The sequence below is a fragment of the Pantherophis guttatus genome, chromosome 1 (genome assembly GCF_059756535.1).
Source record: "Pantherophis guttatus breed Tessera chromosome 1, ASM5975653v1, whole genome shotgun sequence".
Classification (NCBI taxonomy): domain Eukaryota; kingdom Metazoa; phylum Chordata; class Lepidosauria; order Squamata; family Colubridae; genus Pantherophis; species Pantherophis guttatus.
In genome coordinates this window covers 259,851,736-259,872,140 of record NC_142063.1, presented here as the reverse complement: position 1 = coordinate 259,872,140, position 20,405 = coordinate 259,851,736, and the positions used below count along the sequence as shown (strand labels likewise).

The 20,405-nt window shown below is 35.8% G+C and overlaps 1 protein-coding gene and 1 long non-coding RNA gene across 8 annotated transcripts in view; both read left to right on the top strand.

Moving 5' to 3' along the window:
- NHSL1 (NHS like 1) overlaps positions 1-20,405 on the top strand; it is a 146,826-nt gene that overhangs the window by 78,458 nt on the left and 47,963 nt on the right. The window lies entirely within an intron of this gene.
- LOC148116833 (uncharacterized) lies at positions 10,019-13,671 on the top strand. Its single transcript, XR_015731425.1, has 2 exons — positions 10,019-12,159; positions 12,986-13,671. It is a non-coding gene; the product is annotated as an uncharacterized LOC148116833 (long non-coding RNA).

The following is a 20,405-nucleotide window of genomic DNA, read 5'->3' as shown; positions in this document are numbered from 1 at the left end:
ATTTACATCATCAATGTATGGGACTAGGGTGACACAAGCAGGAAGTTCGATGTTTTAAGAGCTTGAAGAAAGGGAATTGTAATAGGACAAATACAAGCCAAAGCAGTTGCATGTAGCAAGGTTGCTTTTCTCTTTTAATCTCAAGAAAAACCATGATCCTTCTTTTTAGATAGTGAGTAGATAATGAGAGAAGAAGGTGGTAGGACAATTAAGATATACTAGAAGCTATTCTACCCTGCTGGATAGCAAGAAATTGATAACAGAGATGGTCTATGAGAGACCAAGAATATAAAGCTGCACAAATGCACACGAAAGTTGTTCATTGCCTGAAGTTTTGAAACTGGAGTGGAAACAATCTATATATCTTTTCCCTTGTTCTCCTCAATTTTTTAAAACTAAGTGAGAAGATCTGATTTTACTTTGATCTATGAGTGTCTTTTACTGTCATGTGCAGAACTGTCCTTGTGTCCAAATGCACATGAATACACTCCCTTTTAAATGTTGCAACAGTTTGGGAACATTAATGACTAGGATGACAATATATGTAGACAAAAAACAAACAAACCCCAATATGTATAGTTGAGTCCTCTATCTTGTTTCAAGTTTTGAGAACAATTCTTGATGTTTGATGTGGAAATGCTGCCAAAGTACTGTTCATTTTATCATGCAATGTGCATAGTTCCATTTTTTAAAAATATAACCTTATTTTCTTAAAGACTAGTCTTGATTTCCAGCTGGCACAGAACTTAGAAGAAATTAATGGCTTTTGTCTTGTGACAGATAGTCAAATTATTGTATTGAGGGAAGATGTCACCAAAACAAGAACGACACATGTTTGCATAAAGCATATGTATGCTAATTAATGTATGAGTTCAAAGTTAAAATAATTAGTGTGATACATACATCATACACCTTTCTATAATGAGGCTTCTATGATCAGGAGATTAGTACGCTTGCTTGCTTTGCTTTTTAGATATGAACTACTGATGGACAGCTTCAAGGTCTCTTGGAAAGTGTTCTTCAGTTTGCATAATGTTTATAGTATCTACACTACAGATAAGTAGTTGAGAAACATAGTGACTGCTTTATTGTTAACCATCTTAACATTTGTTCTTGTTAGCTGTTTAATCTGAATATCATAGCTATGGTTTCAAATTGCTGATGAATTGAGTTGCATTGTTGTTCTAGTTAAATTAGGGTAAGAGATTGGAGGGGGAGATGTTAAGTAAAAATATTATTGATTTCCCAAATTATTTTCAAGGAAGATCTGGATAGCTAGTATTTGGTTGAATAATTGTATGGTATCAGCATGTAAGAATAATGAGGACCAGAATAAATTAGATATGTTACACTATGGATGAACTCTGAAAATATTTTGCATACTCTTATTTATTGTACAGCTGTGAATTTGGTGAAGGGGTAGGCGAAATATTTTCTGCTAATAATAGGATGTTAAAGACCATCTCTGAAAAATCCTGAGTATGTGCTTACTGCACTCCAGAGGAAAGCTCTTTGCTAGAAATGCCAATTTATCTTCTTTCTCTTTTTAAAAAAAGATATCAGTGGTTTGTTCACCAGTTGTCTCTTATGTAGTTTACATATAAAGAAATTCCTTGAATTCTTTTCTTGGCAATGTTCTTCGCAAATATGTAAAGTTTGGAATCAGAAACAGATTTTTTGGAAAGGTGTCTAAGGGAGGTAGGTGCTTTGAACTGAAGGGCACATTAATCTATTTCTCTTAGGAAAGAAAATAAAAATATGTAGTCACTTTTATCATATGCTTCTACAAACATAACTTGAATTTGTTAGTGTTAACTTTGATTAGGTTAGTCTTACTCAGGCTTGACTTTGATTAGGTTAGTCTTAATCAATCTAGTTTACTTCTAATAAACGTTGTCCTTGGATTTAATTAAGGAAAATTGATTTATGACATCAATAACAGATAATGTATTTTGAATAACATGGGGAAAAGTATGGGCAAACATCTATCTTGACAATTTTTGGCTGGAAAGCAGTGTTTACAAATTAGATGGAGGTTGAATGAGTTTGTGGGCAGGTTTTTCTTTGGTTTTTAATTGTGATTATATGCCTTGAAAGAAGAAAAATTTTAAGCTCAGTTTTCATCATTAAGATATATGCTTGAGGTTTTACTTTAAATGTAAAGTAAAATATTTTACTGTAAATATCTTTTACAGAAGATAATTTTTCAAACAGTACCAACTCTTACAAGTAGTCCTTGACGTATGACTGGTCCCTTACCAGCCATTCAAAGATATGACCAATTCCCCCAAAAGCACTTTTGATTTAGTTCTTAAATTTCAATGCCCCCTCCCATGGTCACTTGGAAGCTGGCCCACATTTATAGTTGTTTGCTGTAACCATGTGACCATAATTTGCAATGGTTTTGCTGAAAACTAGTGTTTACTTTTTGTTTTCAGCAACTTTTGTTTTTCAGAAAACTAGTGTTTACTTTTTGTTTTCAGCAACTTTTGTTTTTCAGAAAACTAGTGTTTACTTTTTGTTTTCAGCAAAAACGTTTCCATAGCAAACCATTGGTTCACCTAATGACCACACATTCACTTAACAACTGTGACATTTGCTTAATGGCAACGTTTACTAAATGACCACCACAAAAAAGGTTGTAAAATTGGGTCAGTTGCGTGATGTCCCACTTTATGATCATCATGTCTTACAATCATAATGGGCAGGCTCCATTATGGTGTAGGTTGAGGATTACCCGTATTCTATACTACAAAGCCAGTCATTCAAAATAAAATCAGTGTCTACAGCACATTCAAATAACTCTTAGTCTTCAGAGATTGTCTACCTATCTAGTCAGGTGTCTGCTTAACCTAGAGATTTATTTTAAGATTACTTAAGGGTTGAACAACATTATTACTAAATTTTATTGTTTTTGTATGTTATACATCACCTAGAGTTGTTTGAAAGATTAAGACAGGTTATAAATTGAACAAATAATTGAATTTAAAAAACAAAAGATTTATTATGTATATTTTATCTGCTTTTATTAATTTTATAAATAGCTCAAGGCAGTGAACATATATAATAATCCTATTAGACCACGGGTGTCAAACTTGATTGCACCACGGGCCGGATTGTGACGTGTCGAAACTTTTTTGCCATAGTGGAGGCGGGATGGGTGTAGCCTGCATGTATGTATCTAGCCCATGGGCTGCCAGTTTGACAGGCCTGTATTATACTATTTTACTCATAACAGCAACTCTTGAGGTGGGTTGGGCTGAGAGAGAATGGCTGGCCCAAGATCACCTAGTTAATGTCCAGATAGAACTAGAACTCACAGTTTCCTTGGTTTTAGCCTAGGGCAGTGCGCAATCCCCTCCCCCCCGCTCCTGGCACATGATGGCCTGGTAGGCCCGGTTTTCTTTCTTACCTGGTTCCAGATCCTCTCTGTGTATCTGGGAAGGGCGAAAACAGCCTTTCCCACTCCCTTGGAGGCCCTACGGAGGCTGAAAGGGCCCATTTCCCAACTCTCAGTGGGACAGGAAGTGACATTTTTTGCTGTCCCCAGCCTCCAGAACCTTTCTAGGAGTCTCTAGGAGTCTCTAGGAGCCTCTGGAGGCTGGGGACAGGAAAAAACGTCACTTCCTGTCCCACCGGGAGTCGGGAAATGGGTCCTTTCAGCCTCCATAGGGCCTCCAAGGGAGTGGGAAAGGCTGTTTTCGCCCTTCCCAGATACACAGAGGGGATCTGGAGCCAGGTAAGAAAGAAAAACGGGCCTTCCCCACCCCGCCCCCAGGCCCTCCAGAGGCAGGAAACAGCCTGTTTCCCTACTTCTGGTGGGCCCAGAAGGCCCAAAAATCAGCTGGCCGGCACACGCATGCGCCCCAGAGCTGAGCTGGCGTGCCCACTAATATGGCTCCGCGTGCCACAGGTTCGCCATCACGGGCCTAGGGACTTCAGCGCCTACTGTAAACTGCCACGTAAGCAACGATTAAACCGGACATTGTAGCAAAGCTCTTGTGCGTTTGTGGTGTTTGCCCGGCGAAGCACAGGTGGTTCCAGAGGGGCTGACACTTAACCTCTAGGCCCAAGTGGCTAAATACAGAAAAATCATTTAATAAATAAATAAATGAATGAATAATAAATAATGTTTATAAAAACAAGGTTAGACAAGCCACACTGGCATAACCCTCTGCTACAGCTCATATTTTCAATATTGGTTTCAAGTGAAAACCAAGATCAGCTTTGTCTACAAGAGTAATGCTGCACGTCACTGACTAATTAAATTGCCATCATCATTAAAATGTGCAATTAGAGATTTTTACCACTATGGTGCCATTGGTTTGGTGAAAGCTAATATAATGTGATGTGGACTAAGCCATAATGTATAATGAATACTATCATAATACAGAGAGTTCTTTTCAGCAACATACTGTGTGATTCCTAACGGCAAACCTATAAACATTATTAGGAATTTGTTCTGCATAGTCTTGTATAGGATTGCACTTTTAGTTACCATATGTTCCCATCAGAGGAAACTCCAGAGAACTATGTACAACTGTTGTTGAGTGTAAGTATGAAAGGAATTTTTTTAGTGCAAAACGGTATGTGAAATTGCATATACATTGTTTGATATGAAGATCTATTTATCAATTATTATATATAACAAGAGTCTGCTTATATATCCATTGTATTAATAATGTATGAATTACAGGCTTTTCAAGGATTTGAACTGAATAATTAGCACTGTGTTGCATTAAATAGATATGTTTATGGCAATTTTATACCCATGCTTAGCAGCTGAGGTCCCCCCACCCATGTATATTAAATAGTTTTTGTTTACTTTGATAGAAGAATTTATCAAAGTAATGTGGCTATCCAGTTAGTGAACTCTAAGCTATCTGATAGACCATCTTACTCCCATTATTTGTTCCTGTCCTGCAAGATCTGATAGAATGAGAGTGTTCCAAGTCCTATCTTTAAAACAGGGTCATCTGATGGGACCTAGGGACCTAACCTGCTCTGTTGTGGCATCTCCACGTGGAATAGTATCCCCCAGTGGCGCTAACATTTGTCTCCTTGAAAACCTGACTCCTTCCCCAGGTGCTGAGTTAGGAAGTATGTGCCCAGTCAAGAATTTTATCAATGAATTGAATGTATTAGTCCCTGAGATACTGCCTTCATAGTGTTTTCATTGCACTGGATGTTCTTTTAAACTTATATGCTACATAAAGTTGTTAAGAGTTATATGGCCTATAAATATGATTTATAAATTTATAAATGAACACATACATACATAAATCTTGTTTCTTCTTGCTGGTGTTTTTTTTTTTTTTTTGATAAACATACTGTGTGTGCAAGTGAGAGGAAAGGAATAAAAAGACATTAAGTATAGTAGGGTAGCTTTATTTTTATCAGAATGCAGAAAAATTGAAGGAAAAACTTGTAGCCTTCAAATATTATATAGGTAGTCCTTGGCCATAATTAAGCCCAACTTTTCTGTTGCTAGTGAGATACTTGTTAAGTGAATGTTGCCCCCATTTTATGACTTTTTTTGCCATGGTTGTTAAGTGAATCACTGCAGCTGTCAAATTAGTAACATGGTTGTTAAATGAATCTGGCTTCCTGACTTTGCTTGTCAGAAGGTTGCAAAAGGGATGACATGACCCTGGGACAGTGCAACCATCATAAATACATATCCATTGCCAAGTATCTGACTTTTGATCAGATGAACGTGGGGATGCTGCAGTGGTCATAAGTATGAAAAATAGTCACTTTTTTGGTGCTGTTGTAACTTTGAACAATCACTAAATGAACTGTTATAAGTCGAGGACTACTTATAGAGTAGTTCAAATGAAGAACAATGGGGTGATATATTTTTATTTCTACCTCCTTAATCTGGGGAAAATAAAGCATGTGTTTTAAATCTGCTTACATAGATAATATGTTGTAGCCTGTTAGTAACCCTAATATTGGTATTTAATTCTAAAAAAATACTGTACTACAATTCATAAAATGAGTGCTGCATTAGTTATTACCATGATATACATCTGAAGGAAATACTGTTTGTTTTGGAACTTTAAATCTTATAAGAAGTTGTTGAGGACCAGTGAAAAATTGGGGTTGTGCTTTTCTTTCTGATGGAGGGGTTACATATTAATCCATAATTTTAATGTATTTGAATTGGCAGTAGTGGTGGGATTCAGCCGGTTCGGGCCATTTTGAGTGAACCGGTAGTTAAATTGCTGACTGGCTCCGCCCCTTCCCGCCCCGCCCCTTCCAGGAGTCTCCACACGCCCCATTTTAGCTCCCAGGTAAGTGGAGGGAGGCTTTCTAGGCCCAAAGTGAGGCACAGGGGGTGCGGTATGCCCCCCCATGGCCCGTTTTCACTCTGAGGAGGCTTCAGGGAGGCCTACTAGGCCCAAAACATGGTTCAGGGGGTGTGTTCCCCTGCGGCCTTTTTTTGCTCCCAGGTGGGTGCAGGAGGCCGAGTGCTGACTGTCACACCCGCTGGACACGTCCACCATGGCCACGCCCACTCAGCCAGTCATTAGAGCAGAGAACCGGTTGTTAAATTATTTGAATCCCACCACTGATTGGCAGGTTGATCTTGTTCCAATTGTACAGTGTCTGAATTCCTAATTCTAGTATACTGAACTGTAAAATTTGTGCTTTTCATCGATGTAAAGAATGCTTTGCGCTCTCAGTGCTAGGTTGTGCCAGCTATAGCAGTTTTGTCGTTCTATTGTTGCTTTAGATTAGAGGCATTTCTTTTTATTTATTTTTTGGCAGCAACCTGTTTTTCGGGTGCAGCAGCAGCTGCATGAAAAAAAAGCTAAAATCCTCCAGTATTGTGCCAGATAAATGGCTTTTGTGTCAGTATCAGCAGCAACCTGTTTTGAAGAGTGAAAGTACTCGTTTCTGTTGACTGTATTCTAAAATATCAAACCCGGGTTTAACGGGTGAAACGTGAAACTTGAAGAAAAACAGTCTTCATGCCAGGCAAACCTGTTATTCCATGTAATTTACAAAATGATATATTCCATTGTTAATAACATTATATGACTTCCTGTAAAAATTCCAATAGTAGTATAAAAACCTGAACATTTGAAAACCTGAAATTAGTTTATTTGTGTGGTAGGTTTGATGCTTTGATCCTAGTCTGAGTCACCATTTCATTGTCAGTGTGTTGTATCAGTTCTTGCTTGTTAAGCAGAAATCTCAAAAACATTGGCAAATAAGTACAGAACATGAAGTCCTAGGACCATATGTGATTCATTGAAGCCTTAAGATATTCCAATGACCTTTTGATTATAAAATGACCTTTTAAATATGACAGAAGCAAAATTATTAACTAAATGACTGGACATTAATGTCTCTTCATTTAGCTATTTAATCCATTCAGAAGGAGAGGCAGAGAGAGCGCTATGCTACAAAGTTTGCTGGTTGGTGCCATCTCATGTACATCCTCTCTTGTGCAGCTACACCGGCATTATTCTCACTCTGACATTATTGTCAGGGACAGAAATCTATACCTAAGTGCACATATTTAGCAGTCAATTTTTAAAAAACTACTGTTGATTATGATCATATTTGCTAATCAAGGTAGTCACTAAAAGGGAAGCTGCTGTATTAATTTTTTCTTAGATTTTAATGAAATAAAAACATTTATTTTCTGTCCTATTACTCCTTGACCTAAAATAAAAGTGCATTCCAGAGTTAGAAGAACTGATTTTAAATAAGCTTTTAAGATATGGCCATCTGTGTGTGCAATTGTATGTTCAGAGGTTGATAAATAATCTGGGATAAGGCTTAAGTCACGTAGCATCAGAGTTCAGTTGTAACTTAAAGAAGTATCTTGAAATTGGTCTCTGTGTAATCCCACAACTGGTCTTAAATTGGAGCCCAAGGCCTGCTGTTGGTGTTTCTTGGCCTCCAGTTTAAGACCAGTTGTTGGATTACACTGGAAACTACCCATTTGTCAAATCTGATCAAAGGGACTTATAGGCACTGCTTATCTGCAGATCCAGGAGTTGATAACTTGATAGAAATAAATAACAGGCAAATTAAGGTGAAGATGGACTTGGAGATATCCTTCTTGAAAGGACTCATTCTGGTTTTTTTCTTTCTTTCTTAGCTTTTTTTTTTTTTTTGTCTCTCTTAAATGATCTGTAAAATAAGAAATTTTCATTGTGTCTTCTGATTGCGAATTGGTATTCTTGTATGTGTTCTTCTTGTCTGTTCTACAAAGTGGCTGTTACAGTCCTTCTACTGTACATTGTAGATGATTCCTGTTTTTTTCTTCTTAGGCTACTGAGTCTTTTGTTTTACTTAAGATGATTTACAGGTAGTCCTAGATTTACAACAGTTTAATGTTCGAAGTTACAATGGCACTGATTGGCACCGTTTTTCACATGACCATTGCAGCATCCCCATGGTCATATGATTAAAATTCAAATGCTTGGCGACTGATTCATATTTATGACGGTTGTAGTGTCCTATGGTCATGTGAGCCCATTTTGCGACCTTCTGACAAGCAAAGTCAATGGGGAAGCCAGATTCACTTAAAAACTGTGTTACTAACTTAACAACTGCAGTGATTCACTTAACAATTCTGTCAAGAAAAGTCATAAAATGGGGCAAAACTCACTTAACAAATGCCTTGCTTAGTGATAGAAATTTTGGGCTCAGCTGTAGTCATCAATAAAGATTACCTGTAGTTGGTTTGCAGCTACAGTGATGCCATGTAGTTGTAATAATCTATGTTTGTTTCTGAAATGTTTTTGATGCATAGGTAGTGTGATCCTTTTCATCGCTTGTTTTGAATGTGCTTTAGTGGGTTGAGTGTCAGGTACTTTTCGATAAAGTTATATAGGTATCCATTTTGTTCTATAGGCAGTCTGTTTTTCTTTCATTCTTTGCTGAAGTGCATTGCTACAGTACTAAAATACTGATACAAATGTTTGTACTTTATTTCTGATCCTGGTAGCAGGTGCAGAACTGACAGCAAATGGACACAGTAGATCAATATGGAATTACGGCATGCTTTAAAGCTGTGTTAATTGTTGTACTATCTGTGCCCCTTGACCTCGGGGCTGCTGTTGGTCTCTGCACATCTGCTATCATCCTTGCATAAAGCCACATCAGCACGCATACACAATTTTTACGTTTATTGGCATGGCTGAATGTTATTTGCTTGTTTACTTTGGGAAGACAGTATGGCAATATATAGAAAAAACCTGCATCATTGGAAAAAATGGGAGAGATTCAGTTGAGTCCACAGTGAAGTAGGTCAGTAGTCAGGCCACTCGCTAACAAAGCTGGCTGAGTCTCATTGCTTAGAAGGGTGTCTTGTAAGCAAACAGGCTTTAACATGAAGATGACTTTACTGTATATATTAATTGAAAACCCAGCTGCCATGTATATCTATCACTACGCAGTAGTACATAACAGCATTATATTTGATTGAAATGTGAAATATTCACATCCTAGTCATGTTATAAATAAAGTAAATTTATCTTGGAAATAAAGTAGAGTTAGGCTTCCTGGCTGTTAATATTATTCTGAAAACTACATATATAACCCCAGTTTTATCAGCATAAACAAAGATCTGGATAGCTATTGCAAATCAATTCATAAAAAGCTACTTTTTGCATAGTTTACAGTAGTGGCCAAAATTGTGGAAACCATTTGGGAAAAGTGTATTTTTGAGGTTTGATGACTAATAACGCCAGCTTTTTTTGTAGTAGTACTATAAAATTATATGTCAATGGAAAGATAATTTAATCAAGAATGTAATGCAACAAAGTTTGTTCAATTATCTGTATTTTATGAAAAGTTATAGCCAAATAACCAGAATAAGGAAGCACAACTTCCTTAGGTTGATATCAGGTAGCTTTCCTTCATCTGATTGTAGCCAATGAGCATGAATGTTTAGAGAGCCAGTCAGGTGTCATCTTGTTTTGCCAATGAACCAATCAGATCACAGTAGGATTCAGTTATTGATGTCATGTATTGAGGCTGAGAGGAAGACATTTGTCAGTGTGTTATGTGATTGCTATAAATTGGTTGGGGTTTTTTTGTGTTCTTTCATTTAGTGAGCTTGTAAAACATAATAAAATTAAAGTAATGGTGCAAAGAGTTGACTGGTCACCCAGAAAGCAATGTAAAATTATATTTTAAGTGAACAAGGGTACAGTTATAAAGAAATTAGAAGAAAAAATTGTGGAAACTTATCCAAAGGTGGCATTTCTAAATTTTTGAAGAGGTATAAGGAGACTCAGTCACTACAGAACCACACTGGTAAAGGCAGGAAAAAGGTGCACAACAGAAAGTGATGATAGAAGAATTAAGAGACTGTGCCTGTGTGACAGAAGAAAATCAAGATGAAATGGTGTGATGCAATGTGAAGTTAAGTGCAAGGACTATTTGGCACAGACTGCAGGAATTTGGCCTAAAATCTAGAATTCCACGAAAAAAGCCACTTTTACCTCTCAAAAAGCATCGAAAAGCATTACATTCTTGATTAAATTATCTTTCCATTGATATATAATTTTATGGTACTACTCCAAAAAAAAAGGTGGTGTTATTAGCCATCAAACCTCAAAAATACACTTTTCCCAAAAGGGTTCCACAATTTTGGCCACTACTGTATATTATTCTTGCATATCTATAAAATGTTTGCTTCTGTATTTTACAGAATCTTTGTTAGTTCTTAGTTCAGCTGCTTGACTTACCACCTTTGCTCTATTTTCAGCACATTTCTATTTGCCAGGCTTAGTTTTCCAACCATTATCCATTCTTTTTACATTAGTTTCAGGCTCTTTATTTATCAAACACCTTTATTTTTCTTTCTTCTTATTAACAATGCACAGCTTCTCTTTCCTTATTCTGATCTTTAATTTTTTCTCATTGAGTTTACTATGTCTGCATTCTCCTCACACGATAAAATGTATCTGATGTTTCCCAGTGGTGAAATCCAAATTTTTTTACTACCGGTTCTGTGGGCGTGGCTTGGTGGTTGTGGTGTGGCTTGGTGGCAGGGGGAGGATACTGCAAAATCCCCATTCCCACCCCACTCTGGGGCCAGCCAGAGGTGGTATTTGATGGATCTCCGAACTGCTCAAAATTTCCACTACCGGTTCTCCAGAACCTGTTAGAACCTGCTGGATTTCACCCCTGGATGTTTCCATAAACTGAATAGCTGTCACACCAACTTAGAAAAGTATATGCAGGTCGTTGTGTATGAAACTTTACGGTGTGTAAAAAGAACAGCTTTTCAAGGAGTCCAGTTCCAACATATATAAATAGTTTTGTCATTCTGCCTTGATCACAGAGTTAGTGCTTGTAAATGGATGTTTCTGATTGTTTAGGCTCTAGCAATGAGCACATTGCTAGTGGGTAAACAATCAGAAAGGTCCATTTACAAGCACTAAGTTTGTAATCAAGGACAGAATTGTAGCCATAGTCTAATAAATATTAGTTTAATATCCCTTTTGCCATTATTTGCTTGCCCACACTGCTATGCAAACTCAATTAGATTGATTGCTAGCAGATGGCTGGTTTGAGTACATAGTCAACAGTATTTAAGTTCCTAGTTACAGATATTTATTCAGTATAAAATTGACTTGCCAGGGCCAAAGACTTTGTAATAAAATAGCTGTCATTAATTTAAGATTTTTCTGATTTGATAATAGTGGGCCCATTACCTTAACTAAAATAGTGTAATTGCTTTAATGTTTGAAAGAGAGAACTGCTGCAGTCATTAAGCAATGCAACTGTTGTAAATTAAAAGCATTTAATATTTAATTATGATAGTTAATGAATATTAACGTTGTTGTTTGGTCCTAGTCTCTCTTTTGTGGCTTTTCTCATGTCGGTCTAACATCATTGTAATGCGCCCTTAATGCTTACTTTTAGCAGATACTGCTTTATGACTTCTGTAACATTATATGTTGAGAATAGAATGAATGGCTGCTATTTGTTTTGTTTAAAAGATTTGTTTCTGAATGCCTAGGAAAATATTTGATAGTAGCAATGGGAACCAGTGTGTGTATAAGATGGACCTTTACATAATTCGTGCACCAAAAGAATGAATCAAAGTTATAGACGTTTCTATCAATTTTTCTGGAGAAAGAACTAGAATGGAAATATTCCATTGCATTCCTTCATGTGTTTGTAAGTTTTTCTTTATGTATGTGCCCTACTGCAGTTGCTCTTGGCTTGCCTCTTGAGAAGAACTTGCCATTGGCCCATCCTGGCCTTCATTGAAAGAGTGGCAGTCTTCTGGTGGAGATGATATGATATTCTTCACTTTTTCTCTATCTCATGAGCTTCTGCTGTCCTGTAAGCTATATTCTGCTGTCCTATAAGCTATAATCTTTTTCTTTGAAGGTTTGTTAGGTGCTATAGTTTAAAAAAGGAGGGATATATATAGAGAGAGTTCAATTCAGCTACTCCAGCTAAAAAGCTTAATGCGGAACTCCCAGTTTTCCTGTATCTTATTCAGTATAATTAATATAGAAAACTACAGTACTAATTGTATTGTTATTTCTAAATGAGATGCTATTGTATTCTGTTTCTTCCTCATGTTTGTGTATATAACAAGGAATAGCAAACAGAAAGAAAATATATGAAATATTTAAAACATAATAAAAATATAACTATTTTAAAATAGCTAATGGTAGTACTGAAATTACCTTTTCTGGGAACAGTGGAAATAAAGAAAACAGCAAAGATTGCCCTAAGAGAGAGGATTGGCGATTGAAACAAAAGCTCTTCCATACATAGATTGCAGATTCAACATTATCAGAAAAGATCCTCAGGCCTTTTATATTTATCAAAAAAAGTTTTTTTTCTTGTCTCTATGGTAAATAATAGCCCATTGTAATTTTTACATTCCTTTATTACTTTCTAGAACAAGATAGACTATCTGGATCCATCAGTCACTTATATAAGTAATTAACTTCTACAATATATTTCGTCTTTGCCTTTTGTCTTCTAGGAAATCTGCTACCTCATTTTATCTAATCTACTGGCACACCCTATTAGAAGACGTAAGAGGATTGGATACCGTAAACTATTAGTTCATCACAGGACAAAAGTGGCTCATCTTAATTTGTCTAATTAGCATCTTATATATGGACCAGCTGCCTTCTTGAACAAAACCAGATGATAAGATTAATTTATTAATTGCATATTAATTCTTGCATGCATCAACCATATGGGGGATCTTTCCGAATCCACTGTAGCAAATCCATTATGAGAACAGAGTAAACTCAAGACCAATTGTATCTGCAGAGAACAGCACATTGGAGCCATGAAAAATGCTTGTGTCATCCTAAGTACAACCCATCTGTGTCCCTCCTGCTCTTTGTTACTCATATTAACACATTTAAGAACAAAACAAAACAGTGCATTTAGTAACTGTGTTTCTGGGAATTGGTACTCCTCTCTTTGAAAACAAAGCTCAGGTCTTTCCTCTACCCCAGGTTTTCTACATTCATAGATTAATTATTTGTATTAATATTATGCTCAGGCTTATGTGTTTTTAAAGTTTATAGTGCAATGAAAGTAATTCAATAGTTTTGCAATGGTTAAAATTTAGCTCTGTATACACACAGGATGTATCAAAAGTCAAACTCTGTAGAAAGTTTATTTTATAAATTAAAATAAATATTCAAATTGGTATACATTTTCTTCTAAACACTTATTTGTGCACGGCCGCTAAACATTCCTAACTAAAGTAACATTTCCCTCCCCTGAAAAATACATTTATTAATATAATTATTCAAACTTAATCAGAATAGAATTGGAAGGGACCTTGGAGGTCTTCTAGTCCAACCCCCTGCTTAAGCAGGAGACCCTATACCATTTCAGACAAGTGATTATCCAATCTCTTCTTTAAAATCTCCAGTGATGAAGCACCCACAAATTCTGAGGGCAAGCTGTTCCACAGGTTAATTGCTCTCTCTGTTAGGAAGTTTCTCCTTAATTCAAAAAAGGGACGTGATGATGTCAGGGTGGGTGGGTGGAGCCTCCCGCTGCCGGCGCTACCGGATCACACAATCCGGATAGAGCCTGCTGAATTTCATCACTCCTCTAGACTAGACAAACTCAGATCCTGCAACTGTTCTTCATATGTTTTAGCCTCCAGGTCTTTAATCATCTTAGTTGCTCTTCTTTGCCCTTTTTTTTCAAAGTCTCAACAACTTTTTTGTAATGTGATCAAAACTGGATGTAGTATTCCAGGTGTGGCTGGAATTATTTAACTTATTGTGACTTATTATCTAATTTATTGTGATTGGCTTATGGGGGCTTGAATTTTGGTGTACTCATTGTGGCTGCATGTACAGGCATATGTGATTATTATTTCACAGTGATCTTTGGCAGAGACATACAGAATATGGTTGAAATAAAATATCACATTCCTGAACAGTGCATAATAAAAATAATTGATTTTCACATTTTAAAAATGCTTAAAGAATCTGTAGAATCATATCTTTACTAAAAAAAATTCAATTGTACAGATAATCCTCAATTTATGACCACAAATTGAGCCCAAAACTGCTGTTGCTAAGGGAGACAGTTGTTAGGTGATTTTGCCCCATTTTCTGACTTTCTTGTCACAGCTGTTAAGTGAATCACTACAGTTGTTAAGTTAGTAACATGGTTGTTAAGTGAATCTGACTTCCCCATTGACTTTGCTTGTCAGAAGGTCGCAAAATGTGATTACTTGACACCGGGACTTGCAACCATCATAAATATGAGTTATTTGCTGAATGTCTGAATTTTGATCATGTGCCCATGGAGATACTGCAATGTTTGTAAGTTTGAAAAATTGTCATAAGTCACTTTTTTCAATGCTGTTGTAACTTCAAATGGCCAGTAAATGAATTGTTGTAAGTCAAGGACTATCTGTAATGTAACCTGGTGTTATAGAAACATATCACAAACGAAGCTATTTACCACCAAACTTATTTACCATCAAACCACGAAGAGCTTTAGAGATTCAAATCAGCACTGTAAATTGCACCTAGAATCAAATAGGAAAGCAATGTAGACCTGCAAAACAGGTGTAATCCCTGTTGGGATAGGATTCAAATCCCGGCGCTATCGGTTCGCTATCGGTAGCGTGTGGTGCTTCTGTGCACGCACAGAGCATTTTTGATGACATCTGGGTGGGTGGGCGGAGCCTCCCCCGCTGCTGCTACCGGTTTGCCCGAATCGGGGCAAACCGGTAGAAACCCACCCCTGCTCTGTGGCCATTGCATTTTGTACTAACTGAAGTTTCGGATGGTCTTTAAAGTTAGCCCCATATAAAATATGTTGCGATAGTCTAATTGGATGTTGATGAGGTCAAGAACCACTAAACAGTACAAAATGAAAATCAAAATTTAAGGATAGTGCCATAAACCAGAGATGATAGTCCCAGTGGTTAGCAGCACATTGAGTACCATACCAAAAAGTCCTGGATCCCACTTAGAAAAATCTGAACATTGACAAAATTTCCATCTGTCCGTTAACAAAAGGCCACACATGCTTGGATCCCTGTATATATAGGTCAACATTACGACATTTTAGGTTCTTCGGAAGAACTCAATGCATATGAAGGCCAATATCAGCTAAAAAGCTGGCAGCTGTGATTTCACATTACAGTGTATATAATATTAATAATAAACAGTTTACAATAAATAAATAGCTCTGAGTAGCTGAAGCTTAGGGAAAGAAGTTAGTGTTGATAGTTTAATGAAAACACTGGTTCTCAAAAATTTGGATTTATCTATCCATGGAATCTGCATTTTAATTTTATGAGATTCTTAAATCAAAATAGAATTTTAGTAATATGGACTGAACTCATTACAGTACACAATTCCATTCAGTGATTTATATTTGGTTGACCATGCTTTTTATACTTAGAATGTAATATTTAATGTGATTATAGTACATGTAATATTCATAACTATTACATATGTAATATTCATAGCTATTCACAACTAATTGGTAATATTTTAAAAAGCTATAATCTTCATATGTTTAAATCTTTAGCTTATCTATATTATACCGCTGTTATTTTTTAATGTTCTCTCTTGTTGTTTTCTCAAAACTATTTGTTTTTTAAAAAGGAAGAAGAAAAAATACAAGCTTAGTCTGCTGAAGAAAAAAAAAAGCAAGATAGATCTAATTAGTGCTTGGATAGGAGACAGAAAGTCAACATGGACATTTACACGTGATCAGGAATTAAGCTCTGGTGGTCTGCCAGCTCCATACTAATATAGCTTTTTTAAATAAAACCTAGCAAGAATAGGAATAGGCTGCATTGTTCTGAGCTTAAAAAGAATATTGTGTACAAGAAAACTTACATAGCTTCCCTTTTTCACCTATCAGGTAGGGATGTTTTAAATGGCTGTGATATTTGAAAAGGGAACAGTAATTATTGGTTGCCTACAGATGGCAGCATTTTACCTTTTTTCCAGATTTTGTAAATCTGTTGTACTGTTTTGGGAAGTAGCTAATTATGCTTCGCCCATCATTACCATCTGTTCTGATTTTTTTCCCTACAGAAAAATGACTATAACAGGTTACCCATATGTTAGCTTCTTTTCAATGTCCTTAAAAATCTTTCTTCTTGAGCAAAAAACATCTTTATAGCGTATATTTCAAAATCCATAGCTGTCTTTGTAAAAAGTATTACATTGATTTACCATCGCTTCCATTCTCATATGATAATATTCATGAAATATTTAATCTCATTTTATCTGACTAATAAAACTTTAAACACTGACCACCAGAGACACTTTCTGCTTCCTAGAAAGAGAGTGACTGCCCAAGGTCACCCAGCCAACTTTGTGTCTAAGGTAGAACTAGAACTCCCAGTCTCCTAGTTTGAAACCTTAATCACTACATCAAGCTGGTTCTCTTCTGATTTAGCTTACTGGAATTAGGGTGATGATATTCTGTTCTGGAAATGGCCTGTGACAGATTCATAGTGCAATTAAAACAAATGTATTATGGGGAAGGCCATTTTGTTAAATTAGAAAATGATCAATTTTCAAATAGTTAGTGTTCTCAAGGAAAAGATAAATCAGTTGACCAAAAGATGGATCTGATCTAATATTTTTAGTTTTGATTGTCAAGACACTTAACAATTTTTTAAATGATCAAACTCTTTAAAAAAATTTCTTGAGCACCTTAGCTGAATGTTCTTGGCAGTGTAAGTGGTTTACATTGCTATTTTTCAATTCCAGAACAAGCTTGCTTAGGGCCATAGAAAATAGTTAATTTTCATTTTTAGCTGTCAACTCTAGGTTAATGATTGAGATAACAGTTCTGTGTAGAAGTTGGTACCTCTTAGACTGTGCAATCAGCTAAAGTAAATGTACTAAGTAAGTGCCAGCAAGCTTGCAACAAAGTACTGAGTAAATAAGCAGAGCACTGATCAGAAGGTAACCCACAGTATATTTAAATAATTAAGCAAATTCAGAAATAGCATTGAGCTATCAATGGGTAACTAGAAGCAGAACTGATTTGTTGCTATTTAAACTTGGAGGAATTTATTGCACTGAAAAATAAAGGCTTTTGTGCAGCACTTCTATCTCTTCAAAGATACATACGTTTTAGTTTAGAATGTATTCCGTGTCTTTGTAGAAGGAGCTATGTAAAAACAATAATTTTTTCAACAAATGTGGAAATTAATGTATATTAAGATCCATATGTATGTCATATTTGTTTTGTCTACATTAATTTCTTCAAAATAATTTTGAGTTAAAATAATTTAAAATTCTTAAATTTTACTTTCTCTTTTATTTTTGCAAAAACAACCACTGCCTATGGTCGCTCTATGAGGGAGATAGATGGCGTCCAAATCTTTTTATATATTCCCTTTTATAGATACATACTGGTGGTACAGAATGAAGTTCCTAGACAGACATTAAGGAGTTGAGGACTTTGATTCTTTGTTGTTCAGAAGTTCTGAATGTAGATAGAGGAGCATCAAGGTTTTTTGCATAGACACATGATAAGTTTACAGTCTGGAGCTCCTATTCGTTGAGATTTCCTGAGGGGGTTGCTAATTTATTTGTATTGATTGTAATATTGACTGTTTACACTTTAATCTCATTTTCTTTTTTTAGGGTCATGTCTTCCTTGACCTTACAGTAGATTACAGTAGAAATATATGTAGCTGTTCTATCTGCTGCTGACCTGCATGCTAATTAGTTGGCTATATTATGAAGTATTTTATTAATATATTTTGTGTATATTTTATACTTCTTTTTAAATATTGGTGATTTATGAAATTATTTGTTGTAATGCTTACAGAACACATTGGAACCAACTTTCAGATTTAAATACAGAACTGAAAATTTGAAACAGGCCATGGAGCCTGGTTTTGGAAGATAACATTTATGACAATTCCATAATTTATTCTTTGAAGTTGAATTTATGTAAAACCCTCTGTGCTGAGTCATAGTATAAAAGTATTGTAACCATGGTTTTGGGATTATATGTCTCATAATTCCTGAATTTGGCATGCATGTTTTGATTTATGGAAATTATAATTTTGACTCTTGAGGCATAAGTTTACATATCAGCACCATAGACCTCAAAATATTTCTATGTAACTATGAGTATTTTACTAAATTGTTAAAAATTTGGCACACGATGCATTTACTTTTGGTATTCTGTGTGTGTCATTTAGGTGAGGATGGATATGAGACTATCTTTGACATATCATTTTAAGGGGACTATACTGTTCTGCATAGAGTTAAATGGTGAATGTTGGAGTAAATTATTTCTGTCCTTTTTCATATTACAGAAGTTCTGGTCAAGGAAATTACTATTTTCATTCCTCAGTGTCCTCGTCCCGTTCCCCCCCATACTTTTCCTTTGTTTCATCAATGTGAATTGGCCATACAATTCACAAATACTAGTATCTTACTCTCTATTTATTATATAATATAATTATACTATACTACACTACACTACACTACACTACACTACACTACACTACACTACACTAGTTATAAATATCTTATTCTGATGTGCTTATACTTATAGTCTGTGATGGTAGAGAAAATGAATCAGTAATCAAGAATACTAAATTAAAATCTGTGTGTGGAAAGTGTTATTATTTATAGTAAAATAAAATAATTATAAGAAGTTCTCCTTTTACTTTCTTTGTCTCTCATCATCCCATTTTATTGTCAGTCTACCAATCTCCTTCTCAGGATTTCTGATCTCCTGAAGAAGCTGCCATGAATTTCTTCTAAGCAGTTACCTACTTTATAATCTTCTTTGCAAAGATGGTTTATGTGTGGCTCTTGCTTTGGCTTATATGGTGCACAGGTTGTTGGGCTTTTGTTTTTGTTTTTAACAGCTGTTTTAAGGAAAAATGTGACTTACTTTCTGATTCTTCTCCAGATCCCCAGTTTAATTAATTATCACTTCTTAGGAGCCAAGGCAGTATTAAGATGCATGAAGGCTGAGGCTGCCTAGTTGAAAGAGACTATTGTGAGTAGAGTTCAGTTCATGATGGGAGGGCAGCTAAATTCATTGCTTCTTGGGAGAGGTTTTGTGACAAGAACTCACTTTTGTTCTGAGGGATAATGCCGGGGGGTTGGCTAAGTCTAGATGGTTTGAAAAGGAAAAAAAAAAAGCCTCATAACTTATAAATTATTTATTATTAGTTCTTGTAGAAGTTTGAATTGGAAAACAACCAAGTATGTAGCAACTGAAATATATGGGGGGTTTTTTGTGATACCTCATTGGCAATGCTTGTAGCTTAGTATATTTGTCATGATATAGGGTACATATGTTTTCTCTACCAAAACACTGGTTTAACACTCTATAGTCTATACATATAACAAATGCATTTAGTACATTAAATGAAAAAGTATTCTTAGAGGCAAGCCATGTTAATCTCTGGTTGCTACTGTTTAATCAAGCTACTGCTACCATAGTGCTCTATGGTAGCACACTAAGCATCTGATAAAGTGAGCTGTAGCTCACCAGAGCTTATGCCTTTTGAAGTGCATTGGTTTGAATAACTGCTACCAGATTTATTCTAATGGTACTGTGAAAGAATTATCCTTTAAAGCCCTTAAAATTTATGTATTATATTTTAACATGCCCAAACATTATTCAAATCTCCATTAGCCTGCATTTTTTGTTATTAACTTTATATTATACTCATCCTTCAAAGAATTCCCAATCATGAACATAAATTCTGTTTCCTGTTGTAAAGTAGGTTGCATTGGGAAATGGTGACTTATCCAAGGTCATCTTCATGGTGGAGTGAAAATTAAATCTTCCCTGTCCTTCATCATATATAATACAGGTGGTCCTTTACTTACTAGCACAATTGGGGCCAGAATTTCCATCATAAGTCATTCTGATAATAAGTTGAGTTGGACCCAATTTTATGA